Here is a 4923-nt window from a genome sequence, read left to right as displayed (position 1 = left end):
GCCTCCAACTGTTTAACTCTTTAAAGCGTTGCATTGCAAGCGAATTCCATATGAATACAAACTTGAAAGAGAAGTAGAAGCTTTGAGGTTTTCAAACAGGTCAGTCACTCAGTCTTGGACCGTCAGCCGTACCTGACGCGCAGCAGCCCACGTGAAAGGTTACTACATGCTTGTACAGAGCCAAGACAGGAGCTTACATTCAATTACAGGCTCGTTTTATTCTCCTGCACTGGCGTCGCGAAGTCTGCGCATGGAAGTTAAAGGCCTCTAATGCTATCAATGAGAGTCGACTCTCGCTTCATCACAGAGGCTGTATTATTCAAGGCTGGCGCACACACTTCACTCCGCACGGCTAAGCTAAGATGCTCTGGCGGCGTCCCTACAGCCTAGGGTGTGTTACGCACTAGTAAGCAGAGTAACATCAATGTCTGGATGGAGCTGCATTCATTTAACCGCCTTCCTCTGTGAATAATCTTGTGCTTTTCGAGGAGTGGCCACGGCGCAGTCTCCTACACTGCGTGTGCTGTAAATTGGGCAGGCCTACGTTTTGACACTGATGTCCTCTCAGAGCTTTTGAATGAGAACAAATGGTGGAGAGTAAGTGCATCAGATGAAAGCAAGTCTATAGAGCAACAACAAAAAAATGGAAGAAGCTATATAGCACTGTGCAGACCTGTTTGATCACAGTGCTGGTCAGAGGAACCAAACGTTTACCATTAGCATACATAAGAAAACTCAGAAGGCATATGTAGGTATATATAAAACGGCTATAGGTCACTTGCTGTTTTAAGATAATTCATCATTTTTTTCAGCGCAGACGTATATGGTGCTTTAAAGATCTTTTTTTAAAATGTGGTTCTCTATAGCATCAAAAAGGGTTCCATTATTGACTAATGAGTCAAAGATGCCTATTCACAAGTCTGTATGTATGTATGTATGTATGTATGTATGCATCTACCTATCAGTCTATCCATAGTTTTTGGGAAGGGGTCCTAAAATAAACTGCAGTACTATAGCTTCCCCAACAGATGGGGCAGTGTATCCAACATCAGTCAATGCTGCTCCATAATAGTATGACATTAAGCATAAATGGACAGTGGCAGTGATGAACATTTATGAGCACGGGACCGGTCCATTAAACATATACCCTCTGAACAGCCAAGCAGCAGGCCATGTTAACCGCAGTGTTTGACGTCTGTTCACTGGATTTGAGGAAAAACTCTCTGCAAACAGCAATAAAGCTTCAACTAACCACGTACCGTTCAGACCAGATTACACATTACAGCCAGATCTACTGCACCACCAGTGACGACTGTAGAATGTTACAGCATCTTCCCTCCCTCCCTCTCTCTGTCCCTCTCTCTCTCTCTCTCTGTCCTCGGATGTCACTCAGAGAGCGGAAGGGGGACAGAGGGAGAGATGGTGAACTGGGTCATATGCTGCACAGTCCTGCAGTGCTTTTATTTGCTCAGCTTTTAATACTATACTGTGTTCCTAGAAAGAACCCCTTCAGAACCAACAAGAGAAGAGAAGAGAAGACATGAGAAGAGAAGAGACAGGAAGGGAAGGGAATTGAAGGGAAGAGAAGAGAAGAGAAGAGACGAGAAGAGAAGAGAAGAGAAGAGAAGAGAAGAGAAGAGACAAGACGAGACGAGATGGGAAGGGAAGGGAAGAGAAGGGAAGAGACGTGACAAGACGAGACGAGAAGAGACGAGATGAGACAAGAAGGGAAGGGAAGAGAAGAGACGAGATGGGAAGAGAAGAGAAGAGAAGACAAGAGAAGAGACGAGAAGAAATGAGACGAGACGAGACAAGACGAGAAGAGACGAGACAAGAAGGGAAGGGAACAGAAGAAAAGAGAAGAGAAGACAAGAGAACAGACGAGAAGAGATGAGACGAGACGAGACGAGACAAGAAGAGACGAGAAGAGACAAGACGAGACGAGACAAGAAGGGAAGGGAAGAGAAGAAAAGAGAAGACAAGAGATGAGACGGGAAGAGACGAAACGAGAAGAGACGAGAAGAGACAAGACGAGACGAGATAAGAAGGGAAGGGAAGAGGAGAAAAGAGAAGACAAGAGAAGAGACGGGAAGGGAAGAGAAGAAAAGAGAAGAGAAGAGACAAGAAGAGACGAGACGATAAGAGAAGAGACGGGACGGGAAGGGAAGGGAAGAGACAAGACAAAACGAGAAGAGAAGAGAAGAGAAGAGAAGAGAAGAGAAGAGAAGAGAAGAGAAGGGAAGGGAAGAGAAGAGAAGAAAAGAGAAGAAAAGAGAACAGACAAGAAGAGAAGAGAAGAGAAGAGAAGAGAAGAGAAGAGAAGAGAAGAGAAGAGAAGAGAAGAGAAGAGAAGAGAAGAGACGGGACGGGAAGAGAAGAGAAGAGAAGAGAAGAGAAGAGAAGAGAAGAGAAGAGAAGAGAAGAGAAGAGAAGAGAAAAAAGAGAAAGAGAATTAAACTGAATGACCAAATTGTTCATTTAATATATTTCATGATGTCCACAGCTGAACAGAGCAGGCTCACCTGCTTTCTTTACACTCCGCTGGTGCTTAAATGATCACTTGGATGCAGTGGATGAGTCTTTCCCTGCACTCAGACACAAATCTGAGTAAACTACTTGAAGTGAGAGAGGGCAAATGGAGGATGAGAGTGAGGGCCAGAGATCAAACAGCATGAAGAGGAAAAAAAGGCAGACCTGAAAGAGGGGGGTGAAATGGGTCAAAGTGGAAAGACAAGCAGAGAGAGAGAGAGAGAGAGAGAGAGAGAGAGAGAGAGAGAGAGAGAGAGAGAGAGAGAGTAGTAAAGGTCTAAAAAGGTCTGAATGCTAGTCAGCAGTGTGAAAAGGCCATGCCAGTCTGGATAAAGATCAGCGGGGGCTAAATGCCCACGAGGCCAGGGGCAGTCTGCCCTCTCATCCAGAGGTCGGAGTAGGTGCCATACCAGAGAGAACACTGATACACACACAGAAATATGAGCTAAGTAATCTCTCTCTCTCTCTCTCTCTCACACACACACACACACACACACCACTGAGAGAAAGAAAGTGAGATGAAACACAGGCCTGGACATTCCTCATCTGTGATCTACTGCTAATCTACTCAGGAAACATTGACATTAAATCTCCAAGACCAGCCGCTGAGTGTCAAATAAGGCCGTCCATGCAGACCAGTGTGCAGTTTTGAATCAGTAAATATTTAGGCAGATTAAAAGCAAAGTGGATGTGCAACAAACCCAGATAGAAGCGCTCAATCCTAAAAACCCAAAAACCCAAAGCTGACGTTGGGAAAAGAAGAGAGAAACTCTTGTATACGCCTTTGTGAAAAAGCCTCATAGAGCACCAAAAACGGTTCTGCTGCTGTTCTGACGTCAGGCTTGTAACAGTAGAAGAACTCTCTTTGGTGCTGAGTAGAACCGTTTTCAAAAACCATATGCAACACATTCTCCACCAAGCTGGAGAACCATTTCACCAGGCAAGAACCTTTAAGCATGCAAACGGTTCTTGGAGGGTTCGAGGTTTGGACCAAAACCCACTTGCACGGTTTTTACGAAGATTCTGACATTTGCCAATGTTTTTTTTTTTTCATAAGAACAGCTTCTACTCACACTTAAGAGCAGGAAGGTGAGAAAAGGTCTGTTTCTAAGTTTAAGAGCACGCCACGAGTCTGACGTGGACTTTTTCTAGGACAAAAAGTTGGGAAAACATTGGTGAACGAGGCCCATTGCCTTTACCAAAGAACCCTCGAAGAACTACCTTTTTCAAGAGTGAAGCTGTCGGCTAGCACTCCAGCGCACTAGTAGGACACTAGGTATGGACCACACCTCTGAATGCACCACTACTTATAAATCTATTGTCAATAGGCCAATGGTCTATACCAGGCCTCAGGCTGTCGTGAGTGCTCACCTCCACCACAATGACTCTGCACTTAGGCCTGTGTGATGTGACAGGGAGCGAGCCTGGAATCAATATCCACCAAATCATCCTTCCGGGATTAGGACATTGAGAGATTATAGACCTGCTTCAGCCTCCTCTGCAGGGACAGGCTGGGATTACAAACCAGGGATACAACAGCCAGACTAGAAGAGATCTTTACTGATGAGCTTCCAAGAAGCACATAACTGTCCCTGTACTTTTCCCAGATGGGGCTGAGTGGCTACAGCCACCCAGCCTCTGTCCAAATCACCAGGAAAAAAAGCAAAGAGCCTCAGATTTTAGATTTTAGTGGAGCCAAGCTGACGCTGGTATTTCAATTCAGTCGCTACTACAGAGAAATGATTCCTTCTCCACTGTTTTCCAACTCGTGCCTCGAGCAGCTGCACTTCAGTAATCCAGGCTAAAATATGCTTTTATATATTTATATATATTTATATATTTAAGAGCCCTGTCAGTCAATCCGGTTCATTAATGTGCTCATTGGGAAGAGAGATTTAAATCTCTGAGCTGAAGAGACCGAATCGGACAATTCACGCAGTTTCTACTGCGAAGGAAGGCATTTATCTCACGTTAAGAACGGATCGATGAAGGAATTTAACCGTTAAAGCCGGTAGACAGAGAAGCTCATGCGACCTGCGCGCCTAAATAACCAAATTATAACGACTTACTTTCTTCCTGTTCGCTGTAAATCACCCAGCCCACCCGCTGTTCGTCGGTCTGCGCGGCGAAAATTCAAGTCTACTGATTTTTTTTATGAGAAGAACAAACACAAAAAGTCAGCAAATGAGGGAGTCGACCCAGAACTGAGTTGTGCTCATTAGCTGGATTATTATTTGCACTTATCCTGAGCGGGTTTAGCCCCTTTCCTCAGTGGTCAGCGCTAAGACATCGTTTCATTTTTTCGTTTGTTTTTTTTTTTTTTACAAAATTTACTGAAGAGTCGTTTTGGAACCTGGTTCTGAAAATGTTAATTTTATTTATTTATTTATTTAT

Source organism: Pygocentrus nattereri, chromosome 5 (genome assembly GCF_015220715.1).
Source record: "Pygocentrus nattereri isolate fPygNat1 chromosome 5, fPygNat1.pri, whole genome shotgun sequence".
Classification (NCBI taxonomy): domain Eukaryota; kingdom Metazoa; phylum Chordata; class Actinopteri; order Characiformes; family Serrasalmidae; genus Pygocentrus; species Pygocentrus nattereri.
The sequence above is the reverse complement of the archived record's forward strand: the minus strand, read 5'-3'. Positions refer to the sequence as shown.